The sequence below is a fragment of the Puma concolor genome, chromosome C2, assembly GCF_028749965.1.
Source record: "Puma concolor isolate L17-30 chromosome C2, mPumCon1.1.hap2, whole genome shotgun sequence".
Taxonomy (NCBI): domain Eukaryota; kingdom Metazoa; phylum Chordata; class Mammalia; order Carnivora; family Felidae; genus Puma; species Puma concolor.
In genome coordinates this window covers 16,106,092-16,118,996 of record NC_141675.1, presented here as the reverse complement: position 1 = coordinate 16,118,996, position 12,905 = coordinate 16,106,092, and the positions used below count along the sequence as shown (strand labels likewise).

Below are 12,905 nucleotides of genomic sequence, written 5' to 3'. Positions count from 1 at the left end.
CTAGGGTTTCCACATCTTACTCTTGGAAACAAATAATAAATTAAGCCTGCGTGGAAGACAGAAATAAGAAAAGGCCTGATAATACCTTACTCAGCTTTTAATCAGTAAAACTAGGATTTTTTCAATAGACAGATAAAATCCTCCCTTAGAAATTTCTATGAAACACTTACTGGATGTCAGGTGTTTGGTTTTTTTTTTTTTTCTGTTTATTCTCCATGCCATTAAAATTCAGCAAAAGTTATTTGACAAAACCATAATTATATTAAAATAAGTTAATATTTAAAACCAACATTTACTATGGTCTTATAACAACTTTGTTTTAGAAAATAGGAAGGCAATAAAGATTATCCATCGTCTTCCTGTCCAGAGGTGATAACTTTCAATTTTGTATATATTCTAATCTATATGCCCTTATATACATAACAACAGTTTTGAAAATTTGTATACTTCCTTGTAACTATATTTTCTAACTTTTAAATCAAAGCTATGAATATTTAAACATATGCTGAAATATTCTTTGAGAGAAAAAGAAAGCTACATAGTATTTCTTTTTTTTTTTTTTTCAAACTTGTATTGAAAAACCAAGAGGATATGCTATGTCCTTTTTCAGAAGAGTCTCTTATACAAGTGGAGGCTATGGACACCACCTTCTCCCTAAGCTGAGGACATTCTGTTCTCAAACTTGAGTTGCCCAGGATACATCATGGCTCAGACTCGGGTCAAACTGTTGGCACCAGTGTCCTCTCAGGAGTGCTGGATGCCAATGATAAGGTAGGGGAGAAATTTTGTGGTGGACCCTTTGTCCTGAACAGCCTCAGACACCCCTTGGGCACCTTGATTTTGTCAGCTTCATTGAAATATCGCTTATGGCTGCTGAGATGCTCATCCATGGCATCAAGAGAACCCATACCACAATATTTCTTTAGCCGGAATCCATCGGAGAAGAAGTACTCAGCAGGGGCCTCGGTGGTGGCAGCCAGGAGAGAGCCCATCATGACTGTGGAAGCCCCAAGGGCCAAGGCTTTGGCAATATGGCCCACACTTTAGATTCTTCTATCAGCAATGACAGGAACACCAACACACCATGCATATTCTGACACCTTGTACATCGTCTTTGCTTGGGACCACCCACAGCCCAGAACTTCCTGTGTGATGCATATGGAGCCACTGCCCATGCCCATCCACAGGGCATCTATGCCAGCATCAATGAGGTTCTTGGCCTGCATAGCCATGACCACATTGCCTCCAATAACTTGGAGACTGGCGTATTTCCTTTCATGTACTCGATCATGTTGATCTGGAAGATGGAGTTTTCCTGAGAAGAGTCCAAATCCACTAAGTCCACAGCATCCTGGTTTAGCAAGCTCAGCTTATACTTGTCATCTTCGTGAATGCCAGTGGCTGCTCCACATAGCAGCTACTTTTTGGCATCTTTGGAGGCCAGTAGGTGATCCCAGTTCTTCTTCAGGTCTGTCTGGGCAATGATAGCTACTAGTTCACCATCTTCATTTACAATAGGTAACTTTCTCTTCTTACTGTGCTGCAGAATTTTATTTGCTTCCTTCAGTGTGATGCCTGCAGGAGCTACCACCAAGTATTCCTTCTTCATCATGATCTCTTCCCAAAGCCAGTCATGTTCTTCCTCCTTGAGAAGATCACTGCCCACCAAGCAACTCCCCATCCAGCCCATGTGTTGGTGGTTGGGATACCAGAGAAGCCATGCTGGGCTTTGGCTTCAAACACATCCCACATTCTGTCCTCAGGGCTGAGGTCACAGGGTCCATGATGAATCCCTGCTCGTCTTTCTTCACTTTCTGAAGTTTGTTGACTTGGAAATCAAGTGTACAATTGTGGTGGATGAAGCCAATACCACCTGTAAGTCCTATTGTTATGGCCGTGCTAGCCTCTGTGAGTGTGTTCATGGGTAAGGAAACCAGTAGGGTCTTCAGAGTGATTTTTTTTTTTATTTTAAAGATTTTTTTTAAATTTAATTTTATTTTTAAGTAAACTTTACACCCAATGTGGGGCTCAAACTCACAACCCCAAGATCAAGAGTTGTACACTCTACTGACAGAGCCAGCCATCCAGGTGCTCCCAGAATGAGGTTTTTGATCAGAGCAGAAGTCCTGCCTACCTGGTCTGCAGTGAAGTCAGTGTGCCCAGCAAGAAGGAGAAAGTCCTTGTGGGTGAGGCCATCCCCACAGTTGAACAGCTGCTCTTCCGTGAGCCTACTGTCTGGGACGTAAGATGCGCCCTGCTAATCAGGCAGTGGGCCACGGCCAGTGTGCAGCAAAGCCATGTGTGTCTGAGGACCTGGCTGCAGGGCGGTGTTTCTTAATTTATGCAAATTCTCAGTTCTACAAATATGTGAAGGAGAAATCAGTGACATAGACAGTATGAGATACAGTGGTTAGTAAGATAGAGTCTCTGATCTCAGTCAGCTTGTATTCTAGTAGTGAAAGGGCCAGAGAGGAGTAAACGGAAATGAAGATGCCTACCATGAGGCACTGTAAGAAGAGAGAAAATCCATGTTCACGGAGTGTCAAGGGATGAGAAAGCGCCTCTGATTTGGAGGGTGCTAAGGGGGTGATGTAATGGTCAGTATGATGACAGAATGCTTCTTACACATGTTGTTATGGTCAAGTTCAAATGAGTTAACACCTATTAACTGCCTGGAATAGTGCCTATCATGTACTAAGTGCTCCTAAGGCTCCAATATTATTAGTTCTGTTGTTATTGTCAATCCTGTAATTATGTGACAACTGAAAGAAACCACTGGCTACAATGCCATTTCTTTGAACTCTTCCAACTTCAACCCCAAATTCAACAGGCCATGCTTTTCTGTAGCAAATGGGCCTCAAGAAACTCAGCTACTGTGTCCATTGACATCAAGAAGTCAAGTTGGCTGTCATCCATTAGGCACCGGTTAACATTTCGCCTCCAATTTTCATTTGCCTAAAATGATCCAAGGAGCCATAAACTTGAAGAGAGTATTTAATTACTTCAATAAAATAGGCCCATGGTCCTCCATGCTGGTTTAATAACTGCATTTTCATGCTTTTAGAATCACTTACAATATGCATTTTAAACCAGTGACACTTATTTCCTTTTATTATTGTTCCCACTCTGTTAATATGTGTTTATCTTATTTCAGTCTCTGTAGCCTTGAAACAAGTGCTTATTAATCAGAAGCCATTTAAATGCTGATATGCCATGTTCTACATTAAGGAAACTAAAAGAGCACCAAGCAGGAAAGTACACATAGGTGCTTCCCCTCTTAATTAAAAGCTGCTTTGTACATATAACTCCTTTCCTGGCATTTTATGTGGAGGTATTCAAATTAGATTCAATGAGGATAGGGTAATTATAAACATAACTAAAGCTTCATAAGGGTCCTATTTTAGGGACTTGACTCAGTGATAGACGACAAGTGAATATATCATGGCTGGGTGACCACAAATGGACTCCTGCAAATTTGTAGGACGAAATCTCTGTGTTTCTCAGGATTTGGAGTGCTAAGGACCCCAAGCACGATCACAACCTTGGAAAACGTCTCCAGGCCATTGTCTCGATTGGCTTTCAGACTTCCTGCAGGCTTTGATGTGCATCTTGGAGATGCACTGTTCATGATCCAACATAAATTCTAAAAACTGCAGTAGATCATGAAGTTAGTGGTAGGGGAAAGGAGCTTCCTGAAGGGGCTGAAACCATCCCCTACCAAGACAAAAATGCGGGAAACAGACCGACAAGAGCTTTTAAATAGTAATGTAAGTTGCCCTGATCTCTAGATAACACATTTGTTTGACAATAAAAATCCTGGCTACAAGACAAGGAGTCTAGTCATTCTACCATAAGACCCCCCTGGGCCAAATACTTCCATTTCCTTAGCTAGTCTTTTTCATGGCGTACCCCAAAAGGTGTGCTTCTAGAGAACACCCTAGGAGGCAGACCCTGCATAAGTCTTAGAAGTAGCTTCAGGTAGGGACGCTTGGGTGGCTCAGTTGGTTGGGCATCCGACTTCGACTCAGGTCATGATCTCGTGGTTCGTGGGTTCAAGCCCCACATTGGGCTCTGTGCTGACAGCTCAGAGCCTGGAACCTGCTTCAGATTCTGTGTCTCCTCTCTCTCTCTGCACCTCCTCTGCTTGTCCTCTGTCTCTCTCTCAAGAATAAATAAACATGAAAAAAAAAAAGTAGCTTCAGTAAATCCACCCCTTACACACACACACACACACACACACACACACACACACACACACACACAGAACATGAGCACAAGCTGTGAGCATCTTGCTAGGTTCTTTGCCGGGCTGAAGCAAATTGGGATGGTAGTGGGCAGCTTAGAGGGAGTGTGAGCATGCCAAGAATTCCTACAGCATCCTAACACAAATCTTCATATTGTTAAAACAGTAGGAGAAGGAAGAATAGACATCTTCTGGTAGAGCTTTCTATTTTAAAAAGCAATTCAGACAGGAAAGGTCACCTGTTCTAAGATGCACAATATTAGTGCCTGAAATGGAAGTTGAACTCAGTTTTCCTCATTTTTTGGTCCTGTATATTTCCCTCATATTAGGCTGATTAAAAAACAAATATTACTCAAAGTAGATTCCCCTGAAAATAGCATTCTTCACTTCTCAATAACTGTCCTCACAGTAAATACCCTCCCTAATGAGAAAGGAACTATAGAAACTTGCAATAAAAACGGACTAGACGGGGCACCTGGGTGGCTCAGTCGGTTAAGCGTCCGACTTCGGCTCAGGTCATGATCTAGCGGTCCGTGAATTCAAGCCCCGCGTCGGGCTCTGTGCAGACAGCTCAGAGCCTGGAGCCTGTTTCAGATTCTGTGTCTCCCTCTCTCTCTGCCCCTTCCCTGCTCATGCTCTGTCTCTCTCTCTGTCTCAGAAATAAATAAACGTTAAAAAAAAATTTAAAAAAAAAACGGACTAGATAAAATGGGAGTACCAGGATCTACTTTAGGAAAATCAGATGCCCATTCTTTATGAGGTCTATGAAGAAGGTACATTTCACTGAACAGAGATGGTGTTCACGGTCAGACCCTTAATGGGGGATCAATAAACAATGCACAACAATGCTGCCTTTGCCTCTTTCTTACTGTAAAAATTTCCTTTGTGCCCATACTAATAGAAATTAAATGTTATATGACCAAATCCAAAAGTAAACAAGGGCTTAGAAAGAATTTTCTTCTATCAGTAAGGGGTCAATGATTGTACTCCATTTCTGGCTGATATACTCAGCAAATACTCCAACCATCATACCTTTGGTATGGTTTAAACATTGATTGTTTTTAAAGATAGTTCAAGAGGGGCACCTGGGTGGCTGAATTGGTTAAGTATCCGACTTCAGCTCAGGTCATGATCTCACGGTCTATGAGCTTAAGCCCCGCGTCAGGCTCTGAGCTGTCAGCACAGCTTCGATTCTGCTTCGATTTCTGTGTCTGCTTCGGATTCTGTGTCTCCCTCTCTGCCTGCCCCTCCCCTGCCCGCACTTTCTCTCAAAATAAATAAGCCTTAAAAAAAAGATAATTCAAGAAATTCAACAAAATTCAATGCCAAGACATCCAGTAAATCAGTTGCTAGTGAGCCCCATAAATAAGGAATACTCAAAAGAGTTTAGGCAGTTTGCTACTCTGGAGTCTGGTTTGTTTTCTAGACCTTACACCTGTTTAAATATCATGTTTGTTCCCCAGATTTAGAGAGTGTATTATGGTGCTAGGCCCACCAAGATAGCTTAACTACCTAAAAAAATTCAGCAGCATGGATTTGAGGTCATGAACATTAAAATAGCAGGAAGTAGCTTTCTATAAAGTTCAGAATCATAGCAACAAATTTTTCTCTCACATCTTATCAAGTCCCAGGCACCTGCCCATGAAATTGGCAGCAGAAAGATTTTCTGTGCTGCAAATTACAGGTTTCTCGTCATCTTGCCAACTTGCTTTGTCTCCACAACCTGGCAAAATGTGGCTATTGGCAGGAAAATGAATATTTGAAAATGATTACAGCATATAGAGATTTTTGGTTCTATAATGTCTAATTGAGTAATATAAATAACTGTTTTAGCACTAGGGGTATATTTGCTTTCTACTTTATAATAGATGACATGCTCTGTAATTTGAGCCCTTGGGCACTAGTCCCTCAAAGAAAGCATTAGAACAAGGTCCTCAATGAACATTATCTGTAACAAGGATAATTTATCAAAATATTAATGACATCTGTACTTTGGAATTCCATGGTCATAGCCTTCCCTCCAGCTAACCTGAGACCTCCCACTGCCTGCTGCTATAGAGGAATTGGACAGAAAACCAGAATTTTCTAAATATCTTGACCATTTATAAAACCAGATTTTCCATCAAGTGTAAAGAAAGTACCCAGCCATCTATGGCAGCTGTGCCATTGGCTTGTTGCCTACGGTAAGAGAATACGGCAAATAGGAAATCAGAAAGCCAAGTCCAGTTATTCTGGTTTGAAAGGTTTGTTAAAGAATGAAAGGCTGTAGGGAAGCAAGATAGGGAGTGGGAAATATAAGCAGCCCAAAGAGACACCAGGGTGTTAGATGAAGGAAACATCCGAAACGGGGCTGTTTTTTAAAATTCACGTTAGGGATTCCAGAAGATAACAGTCTCATAAGCGGTCATCAAGCCACATCAAGATGAAGTTAAAAACAGTGAAACCGGGGCGCCTGGGTGGCGCAGTCGGTTAAGCGTCCGACTTCAGCCAGGTCACGATCTCGCAGTCCGTGAGTTCGAGCCCCGCGTCAGGCTCTGGGCTGATGGCTCGGAGCCTGGAGCCTGTTTCCGATTCTGTGTCTCCCTCTCTCTCTGCCCCTCCCCCGTTCATGCTCTGTCTCTCTCTGTCCCAAAAATATAAATAAATGTTGAAAAAAAAAAATTTAAAAAAAAAAAAAAAACAAAAAAACAGTGAAACCGAAGCTTTCCTGAGCTTGGCTTAGCTCTCCTGTGGCCAGTGCTTCTCAAAGGATGACAGCAGCAGCAGCATCACCTGGGAACGCGTTAGAGATGCAAATTCTTGGACCTCACCCTAGACCTGCTGCGTCAGGAACTCTGAGGGTGGGGCCCAGAAGCCTGTGTTCTGACAAGTCCTCCAGAAATTTCTTGAGGACCACCATCCTATGGCCTGATTGGAGCGTCAGGATTTCCACAGGTCCCCCAAGGCAGACAGTGAAGCTGAAGTCAAGTGTCTCTGCCTTAGGGCCTCCCCAGCTGAGAGTCAAGGGACCTGTAGTGTAGCGCACGTAGGCCAAGGGCTGGATGGAGAATGCGCAGGTGTTCAGAGACCTTTGTGACACCAATTAGAACAGAACCTAGACCCAGCTGAGAGAGATCAACGCACCTACTTTAGGTGCAAATAGCAATAGCTCGGACATCACACAAGCTACCAGACAAAGGGCATCTCCTCAGAAAGATACCTGAACTACAATGCGAGAGCTGCTCCACTCTCCAACTGTAAAGTCCCACTGGAGACACCTCTCCCATGTCACTCCCCAGATACACAATAGACCATCTTGGAAAAAGGCAATGGAATGGTGAGGAAAGACAAAAGTATATGGCCATCTTGTCTGAAAGACAGTCTTTCCAAAAAGACCGTTTAGAATGTTCAGAGACCTGATTAAGTGTCCAACTTAGAAGGACCGAATGTTTATACTGCAAGGAAACTGTTGAATCGTAAAAATCTGTGACTTCATTAATTGGCAGGTCTGAGTTGTTCCCATTTCTCTGGGGAATAATAGGGCTTATAAGGAAGCTTGGGCCAGTGTTAGAGAATAAGTAAACTGTATGCCTGAAAGCAAGATGCATAAATTTGTAACTATGCTATGCACTTTTGCAGCTTTGTAGTACAATGCTTGCTTTTTGGTACTCAGAATGCTTTCTGGAAATCAAAATATTTCAGTATAGAAAGGACAGAATGAAATAATTTTAAAAAGGGATCTTAAAATTGTGAGGACTGCTCGTGACATTTTTATAGTTTGCCCTTGGCAAATTCTCCTCCATCCTCCCTCTCTTATAGATAAACCATCAGCAGCTTTGCCAACAGAAGCCTGACTCAGAGCCCTCAGGTGGAGGGAGTTTGGCAACATTAGAATGGTGGGCAGATTGGGAAGGGTCAGGTAGGAATTCCCTATTTGGAGACTCAATTAAGCAGAATGAATATGATGGGCCTAAAATAAATGAATATACAATAAAACAATGGGCAAGAAAACAATAGATTTCTTTGTTACTGGGATTAGTTAGAATGCACTGGGTTTTTCAATTACTTCAATGTCAAGAACGTGATCTTGGAAAATCACACCAATGTACCTTAACTGAAAAGTATTAAAAGCTCTTTAGAAATGTTTCCAGGCAGTATGTTTAAATATTTATGAACAATTTCTATAAATGACTGCTGGCCAGTTATAATAATTAGGTGTATTCAGATGATACAATAATCTTCCCTACTCTTGAAAATGTGCTGACTTTGTAATACTTACCCTGAAATGGCCTCTGCTCAGTGTGCTGACCTGTTTGGTTTTTTTTTTTTTTTCTTCTTCTTCTTGCTGGAAAGATTGGGTTTTGTTTTTAGTTAAATTAAAAAAAATTTTTTTAGTTGAAGTATAACTCGTACATAAATTAAATTCACAAATTTAAATGCGTAGCTCAGTAAATGTTTACATATGTGCACGCCCATCTGAACTCCACCCAGGTTGAGATATTTCTAGGCCTCCAGGAGGTCCTTTGTCCTCTTCTAAGGGAATAACTCCACCCTATGCCACCTATTGTTCTGATTTCTATTACAGTTGATGACTTTTTTCTTTTTCTGAACTGAGGTAAATGGAATCAAATAGTAGTGATGTTTTCATGACTGGGTTCCTTCACTCAAAATCATGTCTTGATGATTCATCTACATTGTTGCATTTGACACCAGCCTATCTTTTTTCCTTGCCGTGTGGTATCCCACTGTAGAAGTATACCATAATTTTCTTTTGATGGACATTGGGTCATTCCTAGTTAACTCTTATTAATGAAACTTCCATGAGCATTCTTGTATAGTTCTTTCAATGAACATAAGCATATGTTTCTCTTGGGAATAGACCCAGGAGTGAAGCTACTGGGTCAAAGGATATAGGTTTATTTAGCTTTAGTGGCCACTGCCAGATATTAAAAATGATCGTACTGATTTATGTTCTTATACAAAAGGCTGGCTTTAAAAAAATTTTTTTTAACATTTATTTGTTTTTGAGAGGCACAGAGAGATAGAACACAGCAGGGGAGGAGCAGAGAGAGGGAGACACAGGCTCCAGGCTCTGAGTCTCCAAAGCAGGCTCCAGGCTCTGAGCTGTCAGCACAGAACCTGACACAGGGCTCGAACTCACGGACCATGAGATCATGACCTGAGCTGAAGTCAGCCACTCAGCTGACTGAGCCACCCAGGCACCCCTAAAAGGCTGGCTTTTTAAATGAGAGAACATGCATTGTATTTCAAGAGGCCTTTCTCAACACTGGCTTCCATGAGATGGTCTGTCTATAGTTACTTAGGCAGGGCATAAATGCTCTAGAGAGGAAAGAGCACTTCTCACTTGTCTGATTCATTTTCAAATTCAATTTTATACATATATATATATACACACATACACATACACACACACACACACACACACACACACACACACATCACGGAAAGGTCGCGGCTCATACAGGAAGCAATTTAGTATATAAGGCAAGCTTACTTCTCAGAGCTCCCTTAACCCTATATAATACTTTTCTCTTTGAACCTTTATTTTTTTCATTTTGAAAAGTATATATGGAAAATGGGGGAGGCTATGCATGTGTTGGGGTGAGAGGTATATGGGAAATCCCTATACCTTCCCCTCAATTTAGCTGTGAACGTAAAAAAAAAATAAATAAACTAAAAAAAGAAAACCCATATGGACTCACTGCAGAAAATTCAGAAAACACGGGAAAATGCACACGAGAGGATAAAGACCCATACTCTGACGGGCTTTTCTCATTATATGCTTCCAGAACCTATTTACGCATGGGAGAGTTCTAGCTGTATGAAAATCATTTCTTTACAAAGGTTTTGCAACTTGTGTTTCTGTTTTTTGTTTGCTTATTTTGGATTATTTAACTGTATTCATAGACACCTTCACGCATCAATAATTATAAATATGCATCATGCTTAATGGCAGCAGGGGATTTTATTGTACATAAATGCCCTAGTTGATTTAACCAGTCCCCTATTGGTGGGTGTTTATATTCACGCTTTCTCTTTTAAAAACAATGATGCAGTAAGCATCTTTATGTACATATCTTGTGCACATGTTAAATTATTTTCCTTAGGATAAATTCCCAGAGTTTAATTCATAAGTTAAAAGTGATTCATATCTTCAATTTTGATATAGATTAACAAAATGCCTTCCCAAATGCTGTGTCAAGATACTTCTCTAGCAGCATATGAGTGCAATTCCCAAACTCCCAAATAGCAGGCTGCAGCATTCTTTTTTTTTTTTTAAGTTTATTTATTTTTGAGAGAGAGAGGAGGGAGGGGCAGAGAGGCAGAGGAAGAGAGAGAATCCCAAGTAGGCTCTGTGCTGTCAGCACAGAGCCCCATATGGCCTCGAACCCACAAATGATAAGATCATGACCTGATCCAAAATCAAGAATCATATGCTTAACCAACTGAGCCACATAGGTGCCCCTGCAGCATTCTTTTTAATCACAATTTTATTGGCCTTAAATAATGCCCATTTTTATTAATATTTACTTAACTACAAACAAAATTTAACATAGTTCCATAATTCTTTTTTTAAAGAATTTTTTTAAGTTTATTTATTTTGAGAGAGAGACAGAGAGCGTGAGCAGGACATGGGGATAGAGAGAGGGAGAGAGAGAGAATTCCAAGCAGGTTCTGTGCTGTCAGCATGGAGCCTGATGCGCGTCTCAAACCCACCAACTGTGAGATCATGGCCTGAGCCAAAACCAACAGTCGGATGCTTAATGGACTGAGCCACCCAGGTGCCCCACAATAGTTACATAATTCTGTTCACCACTTGAAGCTGTCCCTTTGTAAATTACTTGTTTGTTTCATTAGTCCATATTAATTTTGCTATGTAAAAATTTTTGTATGTAGAAAATCGATTAACATGTCTGTCACCTTTGTTTTAAATACTTTCCTTTTTATTTTTAGCAAGTTGGTATTTTCATTATTCAGGTCTTTATATTCTTTCTTCAAATGTTGGATTTTTTTCACATATTCTTCACAATTCTTATTATACTCAATCCTAATATATTTTGCATCATTGCTGCTAATTTGAATTGAATTATTTTGTTGATCGTTATTACTTTATTCATTATGGTATACATTAATTATTTATTAAAATATTGATTATTAATATATATAAAAGTGATTGATATTAATATTTCTGTTGTTAGCACTCTCCCTAATAGTTATTTTTAATTCACATACATATTCCAGTTGATTCTCTTGGTTTTTTCAGCCAGATAATCAAGTTGTATGCAAATTACGATAATTTTCTTAGTTTTGATATTTATAGCTTTTGTTTCTTCTAATGGAACAATGGGACACCTCTACAGTGTTAGAAAATCATAGTGAAAAAGGAAATCTCTGCCTTTTTAACTGAATTTATTTCACTAATCTTAATGCTGGCATTAGATTTATGATGTTTTTCTAAAAAAATCATATTAGGAGTATCTTATTTCTTCTGATTTTATAAAAAAACTTTTTGTCAGAAATAGGCAATAACTTTTATCAAAAACATATAAACATGTCTTGAGATGGTCATATCAGTCTTCAAGTAAGTGGTAAGGTGATTTGTATTAATAAGACTGAATTGCACTTGCATTCAAAGTATAAACTCTACTTTCTCATGGAGCATTTTTCTTTTTATATACACTGGGATTGATTTGCTACTGTTTGGTTGAATATTTTAGACTTTATATTTATAAGAAAGATTATAGGTCTATATAGTTTGGGGTTTTTTTTGTTTTGTTTTGTTTTTTTGCTTGGTAATCCTCTTAGGTTTTTCAATTGGAGTTATGCTAGCTTGGTAAAATAAATATGGTAGCATCCATTCTTTTCTTTATTCTGTGAAGTATTTTCAATGGCAAATGCCATTTCGATTTTCTCCCCAAATACCTATATTATAGATTTTTATATGCCAGGTACTGTGCTGGATATTGGAGATATATGCATAAGTAATAAAAAATACGATGGCTTTTTGAGAACACATTATAGTGGAATATGTTCCTTGAAAGTTTGAAAGAATTAGCCTGACTGCATTTTGGGGGAGTGGAGGAGAGCACATGCAGCTTTTGGCCAATTTTCTTATTTCTTCCATTTTGTTGGATATATTCCAGTTTTCCTTTGGCATCCATATTTCCTTGGAAAATTATTCCTCTCAAGGAGAGTTTGGTGTTTTCCTTTACTAGATTAGTCTTCTCCATCTATGGTTATATCTCAGCTCCTAATTTGTATGTTTTCAGCTTTCTCTCTTTTTCTTACCTTTGAATTCAAGTGATGTTAGTGTATGTGTGGGTGTATAATATAATATAAAGCAAGGAACAAATTATCCTCCTATCACCACATAGTCTGTTTTGTCACATTATCAAGAATTTGCCAACTCTGCAAGGGAATACATTGAAGATAATGTGTTTTCTAAAGATCCCTGTGCTGAGGGACCTTGAGCAAAGAACTCAGTTCTTGAGAAGAATGCGAATTTCTTAAGACCAAGAGCCACATTTCTGGAATCTGCCCCAGGACCTGGGACAGTGACTCTTATGTGGCAGGCTTTCAATAACAATTTGTTGAATTGAGTTCTTTGCTGAAGGGCAAAGAGCTTGTTGAGATGATTTCTTGAGGTACATTACAGGTTTAG

At 39.7% G+C, this 12,905-nt stretch overlaps 1 pseudogene; it reads right to left on the bottom strand.

The window, feature by feature from the left end:
• Window positions 1-606: 606 nt before the first annotated feature.
• On the bottom strand, window positions 607-7,426 carry LOC112850047 (inosine-5'-monophosphate dehydrogenase 2-like; annotated as a pseudogene).
• Between the last annotated feature and the right edge of the window lie 5,479 nt (window positions 7,427-12,905).